Consider the following 16,719-nt stretch of genomic DNA (forward strand, 5'->3'; position numbering starts at 1 on the left):
AATGCTTGAATCTCACTTGTGAAGCCTTTGAAGTGAATGCTTTCATCATCAGCTGGCGAATGGAGCTTCTTCACAGCAACAATCTGACCTGTCGGTAGTTCAGCTTTGTAGACACTTCCATTTCCTCCAATTCCAATGCAATATCTGGAATCAAACTCCTCTGTTGCTTTAACAATCTCTTCATACACCATTTTACCATCATAGCTCCATATTGCAAATAAATCCCCGTTTCTTGTTTCCTTTGGTATGTCTTCTGCCACTCTACCTTTTCGCCGAAAAGTATAAAATACTGATGCAAGACATATGAGAAACAACAAGCTGGTTAAGGAGATTACAATGATTACAACTAGAAGTTTGCTGTTACTCGTTCGATTTAAATCAATGATCGTTGAGTTGCAAGGCTTCAGACCGTAAACATTTCCACATAAATCTTTGTTATTCCTCAGAGATTCAAATCCAGCCTCTGTGAAGGCCTTGCTTTCAGGAATAGGGCCCTCTAGCTGGTTGTAGGAGATATCAACAGATGTCAAGCTTGACATGCCATCAAATGTTGATGGGATACGACCAGAGAGCTGATTACGGGAGAGGTTCAACTTTTCTAAGCTTTGAAATGATCCAAGCTGAACCGGTATCTTTCCATCAAGGAAATTGTGACTAAGATCAACAACTTGGAGAAATTGCAACGCACTGATCGAGGATGGGATACTGTTTGCAATTTTATTGTTACTGAAATTCAACTCCAACAGACTCACACATCCTCCAATTTCTTCAGGAATTGAGCCATTCAAGTTGTTTGATGCAAGGCTAAGATGCTGCAAACTTGATAAATTTCCAATATCAAAAGGAATGTTACCAGAAAGTTGGTTATCATTTAGCAGAAGTTGAAACGCTAGTTTTGATGAAGTGGAGCGGGCCTTGAACTATTTGGAGAAAGCGGACCCGAAACTGAGATTTTGAAGATAAAACGGGTTGTTGGAAGTTAGCGATTTCGGACCCTAATTTTGTTAGATTCGGCCCATGGCGGACGTGTTTTTTAGCCATCCGAGGTCGTTTAGGGCCTCAAATCGGCCTTTTTGTGTTTTATCGCACTTTTCCTGTTTTGTTGTTTTACTTTTAGGTTTCGGATTAGGTTTTATGTGTCAGCCTATATAAAGGCTCGACCCCCACCTTATGTAGGTCAGTTATCGCTTAATAAAAATTTCAGAGTTTAATCTCTTTCTTCCAATTCTCGTTAGTCTTGCGCGATTCAACGATAGTTAACGGTTTTAAGCTTTGTTCGTGCGCGAACATTCGTTTAGAACGAAAGTCTGTTTATTTCGCTGCATCAAGTTTCAACTGTCCTAATTCAGCAGGAATTTCTCCAGCCAGCTGATTTGAAGACAGATCTAGTATTCGCAATTCAGATGCTTTTCGAAGCTCTGATGGTATCATGCCGGAGATATTATTATGTGAAATTTTCAAGCTCGACAGGTTCTTGCACTGCCCATTCTGAAAGCTCCCCGGTTAAATGATTACCACTCAAATCCATATAGAATAGATGCGGGTATATACCAAAAACTTTTGAGATGTTCCCCAAGAGTTGGTTGTTTTCGAGTCTAATCCTCAACAAACTACTACAATTTCTGATGCTGCTCGGAATCAAACCTGTGAAATGGTTGTCATTGACAATTAAAGTTTGAAGTGGTCCGGCATCACATACCCGTTCTGGTAAATGACCAGTCAGGTCATTATAACTTAACATTAAATTTATCAATTGTGTAAGATTATTCATCTCTGCAGGAATGGAACCATTGAGTTTGTTGAAGAACAACCTTATATCATTAATGGATTCAAGTGCTCCAATATTTGGAGGAATAGAGCCTGATAGCTGATTTTGGTATAGAGCTAGTGCAGTAAGACGAGTCAAGTTTCCAATACTTGAAGGAATAGATCCTGAAAGCTCATTATCAAAAAGACTAAGGGTTGTCAGGTTTGATAAATATCCAATAGAATTAGGGATGGAGCCAATGAGGTTATTATCTGAAAGGTCAAGGTAAATGACTGATTTGAGATTTCCGATTTCCCAAGGAATGGAACCGGAAAGCTTATTCTTATAAAGATAAAGCTGTTGTAGTTTGGTCAAGTTTCCACGGAAGCAGGTATAGGACCTGTGAGATTATTTGTGGACAATTTTACTGCAATAAGAGAATTTAGAAGTCCTATTTCTTGAGGAACAATGCCTGAAAATCTATTTTCGAAAAGGACGAGTGTAGCCAGGTTTGTCAAGTTTCCTATAGAAGCTGGTATTGCGCCAGTGAGATCATTAGTTGAAACTTCAAAGTTTATGAGAGATCTTAACATACCGAATTCAGGAGGAATTGAACCTGAAAGTTTGTTTTTATAGAAATACAGAACGGACAGGCTGCTCAAGTTCCCTATGGAGAAAGGAATCGAACCAGTCAGATTATTGGTATACAAAGCAATCTTATCAAGGGACTTCAACTTTGTAACTTCCACGGGTATGGAGCCAGAAAGTTGATTCTTATACAAGAAAAGGAATAATAGGTTTGTCAAGTTCCCTATGGAAGCAGGGATTGCACTAGTGAGGTAATTGTTTTGCAAAGCAAGGTGAGTCAGAGATGTTAACATTCCTATTTCTTGTGGTATAGAGCCTGAAAGTTGATTGTTATTAAGACTAAGGAGTGTTAAGCTTGTCAAGTTCCGAAAAGAAGGAAGAATAGAACCGGAGATGTTGTTTTGGTAAAGTTGAAGAATGGACAGGTTTGCTAAGTTTGCTAGAGATGGAGGGATGGAACCTGTAAGATTGTTTGAATTCAAATGAAGTTCAGTGAGAGAGCTCAGAAGGCCTATTTCAGATGGAAGATCTCCAATGAATCGATTATTGGACAAGCCAAGATATGTAAGTTTTGAAAGATTAGCAATTTTGGAAGGTATAATTCCATAAAAGAAATTTTGGGAGAGATCAAGAGTAAGAAGATTGGTAAAAGATGAGAAGGTGAAGTCTTGGAGTGTACCCATCAAAGCTGAAGATGAGAGATTTAAATGGATAATACTTCCATGATTATTGCAAGAGATTCCATACCAAACACAAGTATCTTTTTTAGCTGTCCATGAAGAAAGAACAGACTGAGTTTGGTTTTCAAAACTAGCCTTCCAATTCAAGAGTGCAGCAGCTTCCTTTGAAGTGGTTGAAGTTGGAAAGGCAGCAAAAGCAGAGAACACATGGAGGTGGAAGAGAAAAACACAAGCTATTCTTATTAGGAGATGTATTTTCAGCAAGGATGCCATATCTAGACCTGTTCAAAGGCTGCACTTTCTGCTGTCTGAAGATTCAGTGAGTATTGATTGTTATTGTTATTTTCTAAAGCAGTTGACAAATTTATAGTACCAGGAGACTAGCCAATTCAATCACATAAAATCAAAGTCAGGTTTACATGATGTGATTATTGTTTTCTTCATTTTCATTTACCTATTTATTTATATTTCTGTATTTGAACAATCTAGATTTAAAGATCAAGTTTGAAAAATTCAGAACTCATGATTCATGAATGTCTGTTTTACCTTAGGAAGATTAAACTTAAATTAAGTTGCTGTCAAAGCTAGATTAAACTTTTATCTTCAATAATTAAGTTGGAAATACAGTTGACCTGGCAATTGAAATATCAACTAATGCGATTTGATTGGGAATATATACTAGTAACGTCTAAATTCATTTCCATGGGTTCACAAAACTTATATGTGAGTTTCAAACATGTTTAAATATAACCATTCCTTCCATCATTGTTTCTCAAGAAACAAACAAAAAATTTGGAGAAAAATTGGATTTTCTTTTTTGTTCTTGAAGAGCTACAAAGAATGACTAGCAAATTGCAGTTCTCATGAACAATGTTAAACATATTCTGAAAAACTTGCTTATTGTAAACCCGTTTTTAAGTAAAAAGAAGGTTGAACATATTCTCGTGAACACGAGTTCTCGTAACTTTGAGCATAAATAGCCTCTGTAAGAGAGAAGCAAAGAAATAGCTCAGAAAATATAAGAGCAGCTCGAGATAGTTGCGACATAAAACAAGCCATAAGGAAAAGCATATTATTCAGAAGCTCTCCACGGAGCACAAACATACACCCTTCACATGAAGGGTTCATAGGTTTACATAGTTCAGAAAAGTTGACATATCATAACACAAAGAAAACAACACAACATCTCTAGATATCTCCAAGGGTATGATCATACTGATTAAAAATAATAGAAAAATGATAAGATTTCAAGTAAGGAAAAGTCAACACACCTTTTTATTTTAACTCAAAAACATAGTCATAAAGGTTAAAGACAGATTGTTTATATTAAAGATGATAAAGATGGTATGGTGATCCTCACTTCTATATATATGTTTAGTCACAGTTGTAGATCATGCATCTCTATCTGCAATTTGAATTTTAGAGATATATATCTGTATTTGGAACAAGAGAGAATCTGATGGATCAAGTTGGTGTTGAGTTTTCTTGTGTCTACATTTTAAAATGTTAAATCATTTTTTATCTCAACACTTTGGTATTGTTTCTAAATTTGTCTTTGTATATACATTATTGGTTTCTTTCATTCCTTATATTTTGAGATGAGTGCACTCTCTAAGTTCTACTTACAGATCCTTTATCTTTGAATGACTATATCAAGACCGAAGAGACCTCCATCTTATAACCATGTGGATTAAAGAAAATAAGTAGATAGAAATTCGAGATGATTTGTTTTTTTGTTTGGGTTCTGACAATCTGTGTAAAATGTATAAGCACTCTCATCAATTCTTCTTTGATAATATTGAAGATTGAAGATTTGGGTAATAAAATTTATGTTGGTGAGCTGTTGTTTTTTACAATAAAACAACCTGATAATAGAGAGGCCCATAGGCCCATTGGCCCCATACTGATGTAGAGAAAGATCATACTTTCTTCCCTTCTTCTTGCTTTGCCTTTAATGCATTGGTCAATTTCTTGATCTCTTCAACATTTTCTTTTTACGGGTAAATTACATACGTGGTGTACAACCTTTATCCATTTTTACACTTTGGTGTATAACCTTTAATTTTGCACATTGAAGTGTACAACTTTTTGGTGACTTCACACTAAAGTGTACATCAGGTAATTGTGTCCGGTCAATCCGAAGTCAACGCCGACACCTCAGCAATTTAATTTTTCTAAAAATAAAAAATTAATCTAATTAATATAAAATTACTTTTATATCCTTTATAACATTATCTTATTCAACCTCCATCCTTATTTTCTTTTACTCCATTTTCAAAAGTTATTTCTCTCTCTAACTCTCATCTCTCCCATATCTCTCTCCTCCATTTTCTTTTTATAACCATCACTTCTCTCTCTAACTCTTCCATCTCTCTCCATTTCTCTCTCTAACTTTTCCATCTCTCTAATTCTCCATTTCTCCCAAAATTGCTCCACATTTGATGTAGTAGCTGCTACATTTTGGAGAAACTGAACCATATCAATAAACTTAACACACGACATAGAAATCAATGACAACTGTTTCTTCCATGACAACTGTTAACAAAAAATATTACCATATTTTGTTTCTACAGAATCTTTTTCCGTGGTATCTTCTGCGGCAATAAAACAAACACGTAGTCGACAGACTTGAACCCTAAACCTACCATTAACTTAGATTATCTTCCTTTCTCTTACTTTTCTCCCACTTTGCTTTTATTCTCAGTTTGAAAAAAGGTGGGTGATTAAATAATTAATTAATTATTGTATGAATGATATTGCAGGTGGGTTCAAATTAATGACATAAAGAACTTTTGGAAATTTAGTTTGAAGAAGAAACTTATGAAACAAAACTATGAACCTTTGTCCTACTTCAAATTTCCATCCAGTGCAGCAAAATTCAACGGCAACTTGTAGGCTTGAGAGCAATTTCCCATGGCTGCCCATCGATCAAGGCTCTTTCTTTTTGCACCTTTTGATCCATGTAACAATAACAAAACACTATCTGAACTTTAGGAGGTGAGCAAAAAATCTCCCAAAGTGTTTTACAGAGAGAAAGCAAGAGCAGATAGGAGAGATAGAGGAGAGAGAGAGGTTTTAGAGAGAGATCAATGGGAGAGAATGGATTTGAAAAAATAAAATTTAGAGAGAAAAAATATGAAAAAATTAGAATGATAGAACAAGAGAATTCTTTTTATTAAGGGTATAAAAGTAATTTAATAATATGTGTGGACCACTTTTAATTTGTAAGGATTGAAAATTGATGAGATGTCACGTTTACCAAGTGGTTAACAGGGTTGACCGGTCATTTTTACCTGTTGTACACTTTAGTGGGAGGTCATTAGAAGGTTGTACACTTTAATGTGCAAAATTGAAGGTTGTGCACCAAAGTGTAAAAATGGGTAAATGTTGTACACCACGTATGTAATTTACCATTCTTTTTGCACTTCGGAGACTTCTCATGGCTTTAGCTCTGGAGTCAAAGATTCAATCTTTTGTTGACTCTTTCACCTCCTAATGCTTGGGATCCAATGTTATTAGAACCGGACCGGACATCAAATTGGATTGGTGACTGGGTCATGGGTCACTTGGTCGGACCGAATGGCTCCGATTGGTCGAACTGGATGACATAATAAATAAATAATATTTATATATATTAAATATATATAATTAATTTAAAATTATTTTTATAAATTATATATATCCAAAACAAATTATAAACAACTTTTGGTTTGGTATTTTTTGTCAACTTGAGACTTAAATATATAACGGATAAATAGAATTTAGAATAACTTGAAATATATAAACGTATTCTATGACATGCGATTTTTTAATGGTATAGTATAAACTCAAAACGAACAAGTGATGAATGAGAAATTGACGCTTAAAATGAACCACTTGAAACGCTTTAGAAAAAACTAAAAATAAACTAAGCATTCTTATCCCACATAGGAAAGAAATGAGAATATTAACTAGTTTATAAGTAAATGGCTTTCACAAGCCTTTAAGTAATTACTAGGGGAAAAACTCTCTCATGCGCAGGGGTGCAGTCGATCTACCATCAAGTTAGGGGCGCACCCGCACGACGTGGGCGATGCGAATGCCACACCGAAATGAGCTCTCTTAGCCTGGCCTCCTTTTGCTAAATTTATATAGAAACTTTATCTTTTTTATTTTTTCTTAAATTTTAATTTTTTTTAATAGCAGCTCGGTGTGAACCGGTTCCCGGTATAACCACCGGTCGAACCGGTTCACACCGGTTTTCGAAGGGTTGATCAATCCAGTGAAGCTCGGATCGGACTGCCTGCCAGTTTCCAGTCGAACCGGTCCGGTCCGGGCTTGATAACATTGTCGGATCTTCATCTACGTGGAAAATTCAAATGTAAAGGTCAGTAAATGTTCTTTATCGAAACGATGTTACATGAATGTAATAAGGTGAAAATGGTACATTTTCGAGACTCTGTGGTAGGGATGGCAACGGGTAGGGTACATACGGATAGTGTCAATCCCAAACCCTTACCCGTTTATTTTTTAATTACCCGTACCCTTCCCATTATGTTTTACATCCCAATATCCGTCCCATTTAATTCACGGGTATCCGCGGACACCCTTACCCGTTAAAAATCAATAAATAAAACAAAAAATATTATAAATTTAGTAAATCATCGATTTAAAAATTGAACAAATGTCACCTTAATCAATAAAAATAAAGTAACTTAGTTAATGGTCGAAAAACAAAAGGTTGGTATTCAAATCTCACATCTTACATCTAAAACACAATAATATTTTTTAATATATAAAAAAGTTATGACGGGTACCGGGTATCCTGGGGATCTTCCTATACCCGTCCCAGGTAATGGTTTTGATCCCATACCCGTCTCATACCCTTTTATACAGGGTACGGGTAGTCCCATTAGGATCGGGTACTTGCGAATTCTTCGAACAATTAAAAGGAAGCATAAACATGTCACACACATGGTCAGGATTTAACGTATTATTAGACTTGCGAGCTTCGTTGTGTAGCCATTTTTATACTCTTTCATGATGTCATTCAGGAATTTAAGAGTACCGAGGGATAAATGAGGATGGCTTGCTCGATCCCTTTAAAAAGGTGTTTCTCTTGCAAGTTTAAGGGGACATGAGCAGCATTAATTTTAAGAGGTTCAGGTAGTACATCCTCTAACCACAAGCCCGGAAGAAGCCATGTCATGAATAATTTGATGTCTTTACTCTTGTTAAGCTTGTCTCTCTAGTCTCAAAGCAGTTTCCATCCCCTTCCTTTGTTTCTCCTGCAGCACTCTCCACATCAACCTTTCTGGTGCATTTGAAATAATCGATACATCAACATCACCAAGCGTCCTTATATATACTTCTATGATCACCTAGATAATAACACAAACAATTTTTTTTCTAGATAATCTAATGCAATGCACTCAGCAATTCTGATGTACTCTTCTTCACCATCAGCGGTCTCTGCATAGAAACAACGATCTATTCATTTAAAACATACTTTTTGCACCTTCTTCATGATTTCAATCAACATATTTTCTATAACTAGTTGGTGCGGATGATTGTGCTATTTGTTGTAAGAAATAGTTATACATTTGTTCATCTATTTCGTGCCATATATTTCTAACATCATTCATTCTACTTTTAAAAAAAAGTTGTACTCATCCTTAGATGATATTCATGCTTTGAGATTATGAAAAAAAAGTGAGGTATACAATAACAATAAGTGATAAATAGATTTTTTTTTTGAAACGAAAATGGTTGAAATGGTTGAATTTATAGTTGAAAAATAGTACAATTTCATTAAAAATTTGACAATTTTCTTTAGGAAAAAGTGTAAAAATAAACCTTGTGATTCAGGCCATTTTTAAACATAAAAGATGTGGTTTAAAAGTTGATAAATAGGTACATTGTGGTTGATTTCGTTAGCAAACACAATAACGATGTTAAAAAAAAATCAAATGATAATCAAAGTCAAAAGACAAAGAGTTATTTTGGTTTTTATATTTATTTATTTTATAAAACATTCTCCCAATACTGTACGAAATTTCTTTAAAAACCATAAACAGTACGTGAAATTGAAACAAAATCGAGTAATGAAGACTAAACAATGAAAATTTTCAGCCACTTACCAAATAAACACCCAAAAGCATAACACACTTAAATAGAATAGAATGATATGACAAAGTGAAATCTATAGCCCTATAGAGCTCAAGAAAAGAAGAAACAAGAAAAAAATTGAATAATAAGAAGCTGAATTAATAGAACGAAACGCAAAATTACTTGGTTGACATATTTTCTGCATTACTCAACCATAAAGCTAATCATAGAAAGTGAAAATGAAGGATTACCTTAAGACATTCAGAAAAAATCTTGCTCATTTACCTCCTAATGCTTCACAGTGGTTGGAGTCGAAGTCGAAGTCAGTTTGGACTGTGTTTGCTAATGGAATCAACCACAAGAGTCCGGGGAGGGGTCCCACCATCAATTTTAACATTCAGTTCTGAATTAATTTTCTTAAGCAATGGATCCATCTCCTCATTCAATTGTAGATGAAAGTTTCCCTAATTTTCCCATTCAACACCATTCATGTGGGTTCATGGCCTAGTGCTTGTCCAACCTAAACTTGGTAAGTAGAATTCTTCTCCCTATCATCAGTAGGCGGCGTGCTAAAACTCTCCCTCGCCTCACCTTGCCTTCACAAGGACTCTTAAGTAGGATGATTTGGATTGGCATCATCACTCCTCTCCTCCAAATAGAACATGACGGGATATAGCAAATGGAATATTTTATCACATCTACTTCATAACACCTTTTCATATTGGAATTTAATGGTAAGATGAGGTGCCTACCTGACTTTTAAATTATATAATTAATTTGGGAGTTGGTTTGATGATATCATAATCCAACTAGATTAAATTACATTTAAATAACAACATAGGTATGGTATATGGCCATGGGGAAAATTTTAGGGTATTCCTGGAGTAATACTCCCTACCAATCAATCCATGACACGTGTATATATATTTCTCTTTCCACCAATCATGCCCATGTAGTGGGATTCAAAAACGATTTTGATTGGCCGGGAGTATTACTCCCGGTGTACTGTAAAATTTCTCATGGCGTAGAGAGGAATCCTTTCCCATGCTATAAAACCAGAAAAACATAAACACTATAGCTGCTGCACTTGTTATTTACTAGAATGAACATAATATCAGGCATCTCTCAACCTTTCAAGGTTCATAGACGTGAACCGGAAATTATCCGTCCTGCGAAGGCCACACCACATGAGGTGAAGGCATTGTCAGACATAGATGACTAAGATGGTCTGAGATTTCATCTTCCTATAATCCATGTCTATCCACACAATCCCTCAATGGAAGGAGTAGACCCTGTTGATTTAATCAGACATGCAATTTCTAAAACACTTGTATTTTACTATCCTTTTGCTGGTAGGCTTAGAGAAGTTGGTCCTACTCGCAAGCTTGTAGTGGAATGTTCCGGTGAAGGTGTATTGTTTATTGAAGCTGATGCTGATACTACTCTTCATCAATCTCTCAATTCACTTATCCCTCCGTCTCCTTACTTGGAGGACCTCCTTTTTAATGTCTCTGGCTCTGATGGAGTGCTCAACTCCCCTTTGTTGCTTATTCAGGTATTTAATGAATTTTATTTGGAGGAAAGTAGAAAAAAAAAATACACTCAGTCGTTGGTTCAATTTTCAAAGATAGTTTTCGTAGATTAAAAGTTTGCAAATAGGGTTTATGTGCTTTATAAAATTGGTGTTAAAGTTAGTGTTTAGTTAATTTGTAAGATCATACATGGTATTTTGGTTAATTTGCAAAGTCAATATTTTCAATTACTCTAAGTCGCTATCTTTTAGCGTGATAATAATTTTTAGTAAGATGAGTATGTGTTTTACATGCTTCAATCTCAGATGTCATTCACATATGCTAATAAAAGCTATTATTGAACTTTAACTAGGCTTTGTTTAAAATGGTTCCTTGACAGGTAACACGTCTTAAATGTGGAGGTTTTGTTTTGGCTCTAAGTTTCAACCACACAATGTGCGACGGGCCTGGGTTAGTTCAATTCATGACGGCTATGGGAGAAATTGCAAAAGGGAAACAAGTTCCTTCTATTGTACCTATATGGGAAAGACATGTTCTTAGTGCTAGAAATCCACCAAACCTAACATGTTTTCACCCAGAATATGAAAACAATCTAACAATTCCTCTTCAACTAAAGAATGATTTAGTCCAAAGAGCTTTCTTTTTTGAATCCAAACAACTTTCTAACATAAAAAAATCCAATATGCTTCCTTGTTCTACTTTTGAAATATTAACAGCATATATGTGGAAATGTCGTACCATTTCACTTCAATCAAACCCATCCCAAATTATGCGTATGATGTGTGTTGTTAATGTTCGTAAACGATTCAACCCTCCTTTATTACCGCAAGGCCATTATGGGAATGGTTTCTTACTTTCCACAGTTATATCAACCACCCATGATCTAGTTCGGAATCCATTGGATTATGCATTGGGGTTAATAAAAAAAGCTAAAGAAAATGTAAGTAGAGAATACGTGCAATCTGCAATGGATAATCTAGTGAGTAAAGGAAGACCTTTGTTTCATGTGGAAGGGACTTACATAATGTCTGATAATATGAAATTAGGATATGGAGAAGTGGATTATGGGTGGGGAAATGCTATTTATGGTGGTCCTGCTAGAGCTATTTCAACAATGGGAAGCTATTTGGTTCCTTATCAAAACAACAATGGAGAAAATGGAATTCTAGTGTCTCTTTGTTTGCCCATCCAAGCCATGTGTAGGTTCACTAAGGAGTTGAAGAATATGTTGAAGGACAACTCCCCAAAATCCTCAGCTTGATGCGCTTGTTCTGTTGGTCAACTTTATAGCATATTCTGGATCAGAGAGGTATATATCTATTGGAAGTATAAACTTATATTTATTAAAGTCTTAATTATTATATGGAATTATAAAAGTTGTATTGTTTCTTAAGACTCATTTGTATTCCTTAAGAGTTGTGTTGTTTCTTAAGAGTCATATGTATTTCCTAAGATTTGTGTTGTTTATTAAGAGTCATCTATATTTCCTAATAGTTGTGTTGTTTCTTAAGAGTCTTATTTGGAATCTATATACACCTATGAATAGAAGAAGTATTGGAAGAGAATTTTCCAACAATTACACTCTTACTTTGTACTTGTAAAACTTTATCCATTGATCCAACAATCTGGTATAAGAGCTTGAAAATTCTGAATGAAGGAGTTATAATCGATTGAGGAGTTCTTTACTAAAATTTTAGCAATTGTCAATCAGTTGAAGAGATATGGAGAGACATTGAGGATGTTCTTATGGTAGAAAAAATTCTTCATTCCTAGACTCTAAAATTTGACTATAACTGCTATTAAAGAATCAAAGGATCTGGAGACTATGTCTGTAGATCAACTCTTGGGTTCATCACAAATCCATGAAAGATCTAGTGTGACATTAAATAATGAGTTAAATAACAGATGACCAGTCTGTTTAAATTTTTATATTGGCAGGAGTACAATCGATATTGTTTGGCAATGTAAAAGGTAAAAAATTGCATAGTTACAAACGTTAGGGTAAATCTGCACTTATCCAAGGAATCCAAATTGTATTTGTTGACGAGGATAGCCAAAGAAAATGGGGGTTGATGAAGATACACGTAAAAGTGATATTTCTACCTTAAAATAATTGAGAACTACCTTTTCCCATTTTATACCAAAAAAACTCAAACACTATAATTGCACCTACTATTTACTAGAACGTATCATGCATCTTTCAACATTTTAAGGTTCACAGACATGACCCTGAACTTGTCCATCAAACGAATCCCACACCTCATGAGTTAAAGGCATTATCAGACATAAATGACCAAGATGGTCTCAAATTTCATCTTCAAATATCATCCATGCCTATCCACACTGTTAGAATTTCAGATTTAATAAAAGAGAATGAATGAGATGATTTGATAACAACTCAATTTGTTGTGAAAAGCTTCAATATTATTGATCTGATACTGAGTTTAAATACAGCAGGAACAGTTACAGAATAACTATTGAATAACCACTTCCTACAAATCAGAGAACTAATAACCACTTGAGCAACTGACTAAATCAAACGTAAGAAAAATAACAGGAGAAGATATTCTAAACTGAATACAAAAATAATGCAGCAGTCACTAAAGCATAAATTTAACACTCCTCCTTGCTTTGGTTGCTGCAAACTCCAACTTTTCTCTAAGGAACTCAAACTTGCTCTTTGGCAATGGCTTGGTGAATATGTCTGCCAGTTGGAGATCAGTCTGGCAAGACTTCAACTTAACAGATCCTTCCTGAACAACTTGATATTAAAATGTTTTGTTTTCCGATGAAATACAAGATTATTTGAGATGGCAATAGCAACTTGATTATCTACAAACACTTCTGTGCTTTCTTTTTGTTCCAATTTTAGATCAATCAGCAACTTTCTAAGCCACAAAGCTATACAGTTGCTGCTATGAACTCTGCCTCACCAGTTGATTGTGCAACTATCTCCTGCTTCTTGCAACACCAAGAAAACATCTCGGATCCCAAATTAAAACAATAACTATAAGTGTTCTTCATATCTTCAGAACCACCATGATCACTATCAGAATATCCCTGCAAAACACAGTTCTGACTTGCACAAAACTTAACTCCAAAATCAAGTGTTCCTTTGACATATCTCATCACTCTTTTTGTAGTGGTAAGATGAGTTTCAGTTGCAAAATGACAAAATCTTGATAATACACTTACAACATGCAAAATATCAGGTCTAATTGCTGTTAAATACATTAGACAACCAACCATTCTTCTATAAAGAGTCTCATCCACCTTTTCAGCTTCATCACCCTTGCTAAACTTCTGGGTTGTACACATTGGAGTGGGCATTTCCGTGCAATCTTCCATTTTGAATTTTTTTAGAACCTCCCTTGCATACTTCTTTTGATAGACAAAAATTTTGTTTTGATTTTGCTTCACTTCCATTCCAGGAAAGTAAGACATCTCTCCCAAATTAGTCATCTCAAAACTTTTTTGCATATCATGTTTAAATTCTTCAACAAGACTGACATTGCTACCTGTAACTAACAAGTCATCAGCATACAAAGGAAGTCTTATTTGCTTCCCTTGATGACAAGCTATGCAATCTGGAATTTCAGATTCAAGGTGTGGTAATCCTTGAACTAGCTCTTTTCTTTGCAAATTCACAACAGCAGCATGATTGAAATGCCCAAGTCTTTTGTGCCAGACTTCTGAATTAATTTGTGTTGCAGTAAAAACTATATGCTTCTCCTTCAATGGATTCAATGCAAAGCTCTTGCCTTTCATCTTCACTTTGAACACGTCTTTGTCCACTAAATCCTTTATGATGCAGTGATTTGTTTTAAATAAAACTTTGAAACCCTTCTCAAGAAGTTGGCCAACACTCAACAAATTCTGACTTATGTTAGGCACAAGTAATACATCTTTGATTATTTTTGTACCTGAAGTGCTCTTAATAGCCACTGTACCTTTTCCCTTCACTGGAATGTATTCTCCATTTCCAATTTTGACTTTGGAAACTGCTGATGTATCTAGCTCTTTGAATAAAGCACGATCATAAGTCATATGGTTCGTACATCCACTATCTATAAGCCAATTATCACTTGAATTTCGAGCAGCAAAACATGAAGCCACAAAAAGATACTCCTCTTCTTCTTGAACAGCAACTTGAGCAACATTTTTCTGTTGGGCATTAACTTGAGTTTCTGACTTTTGTTGAGTGTTGCTTTTGCAGATCTTTTGATGATGTCCCATCTGTTGACACTTCTCACATTGTTGATCTGGTCTTCTCCAACTTTTAAAAGGTGGATGACCTTTCTTCCCACAATGATGACAAGGAGGAAAGTCAGATTTAGTTCTTCCATTGGTGTTAGAAGAATAAAAAACTTCCTTCTTATTCTTCTTGTATTTCTTCCCTTTTTCTCCTTGACTGGCTTGATCTTTTGCAAATAATGCACCTTCAACAAAATTCTCAGACCTCAAAAGTCTCCTCTACTCTTGTGCCTGTAAAGCATTCAACAACTCTGCCAAACTAATTTTTGACAGATCCTTAGTGTTTTCCAGAGAAGAAATGGTTGCCTCAAACCTTTCAGGAACAATCACAAAAAGCTTTTGAACTAATCTAGAATCAGGAAATTCAATACCCAGTAATCTTACTTTGTTAGCAATGCTAAGCAATTTCTCTGAATACTCTTTGACAGTTTCTGAATCCTTCATCTTTTGAAATTCAAATTCTCTGATTAAGTTAAGAGCCTTCATTCCTTTGATCTTCTCATCTCATTCAAATTCCTTCTTCAAGAAATTCCAAACTTCAAAAGCTGATTTCATTGTCATGATTCTGATAAAGATACCAAATGAGACTACAACAAATAACGTAGCTCTGGCCTTCGACTTTCCTGATTTCTTCTCCTTGTGATTTTTGATCTGTGCCATAGTTGGATTCTCGGACAATAGAGGAACTTCGTAGTCCTCTCCAATAGCTTCCCAGAGATCATTAGCCTCTAGATGTGCCTCCATCCTTGCTGCCCAAATATGATGGCCTTCACCGTTGAAAACAGGTGGTGCTAATGCAGTAAATGGAGTTTCTGATGAATCCATAAAAGAATAAGAGAAAAAGAAATAATAACAAATTCACAAGTCCCTCAAGAAGAATGCTCTGATACCAATTTGTTGGACTTTCAGATTTAATAAAAGAGAATGAATGAGATGATTTGATAACAACTCAATTTGTTGTGAAAAGCTTCAATATTATTGATCTGATACTGAGTTTAAATACAACAGGAACAGTTACAAAATAAATGTTGAACAACCACTTCCTACAAATCAGAGAACTAATAACCACTTAGCAACCGACTAAATCAAATGTAAGAAAAATAACAGGAGAAGATATTCTAAACTGAATACAAAAATAATGTAGCAGTTACTAAAGCATAAATTCAACACACACAATTGCCCAATGGAAGCAGTTGATTAGGCATGCATATTCTAAAACACTTGAATTTTACATTTGGATCCTCACCCCTCAAAAGTAGTAAGCTTTATACATTTCCAAATCATCCAAATCAAGTTTATAATTACAGTGAACTAAGCCTTTATTTGGGAGTTGGGAGGTTAATTGAGGTGAGAGTTAGAGGAGGTGATGGAATGGGAAATGATACAAACCTGGGAACCAATGATATGATTTAAACATTGTTGAAACACTAATATAACAAGTTATTGGTCCCGTGTAACGTGACAGTATTAGTTCCAAGGGGGGGCTTAGGAACTATTATAAACTTTTTATATTAATGCTGACTTATTTTAAGTTTAAGACTTTAACTCAGTCGTTAGGTCAGCACAGCTGAGTAGAATTGAGACAACTTTAGTCAACTGCTGACTAGAGCTATTTCTACCGTGAGTTAGGAAGCAACACTTGTGTCAATTTCCAACTCAGCATTCAGATTACTCAACTCAGCATTCAGATTACTCAACTCAGCATATACAAGTTATTGTTTTGCTGATTAGTATTTAGCAAGCAATATATATGTATAAAGAGATAAAGGGTTAGAAGTTACTCAGCAGACTTATCCTGGTTCGGCCTCTCCACCTACGTCCAGTCCCCGGA

General features: G+C 35.2%; 1 pseudogene; it reads left to right on the forward strand.

Moving 5' to 3' along the window:
* Positions 1 to 7,849: 7,849 nt before the first annotated feature.
* LOC136207337 (benzyl alcohol O-benzoyltransferase-like) lies at positions 7,850 to 11,895 on the forward strand (annotated as a pseudogene).
* The last annotated feature ends 4,824 nt before the right edge of the window (positions 11,896 to 16,719 follow it).

Source organism: Euphorbia lathyris, chromosome 9 (genome assembly GCF_963576675.1).
Source record: "Euphorbia lathyris chromosome 9, ddEupLath1.1, whole genome shotgun sequence".
Taxonomy (NCBI): domain Eukaryota; kingdom Viridiplantae; phylum Streptophyta; class Magnoliopsida; order Malpighiales; family Euphorbiaceae; genus Euphorbia; species Euphorbia lathyris.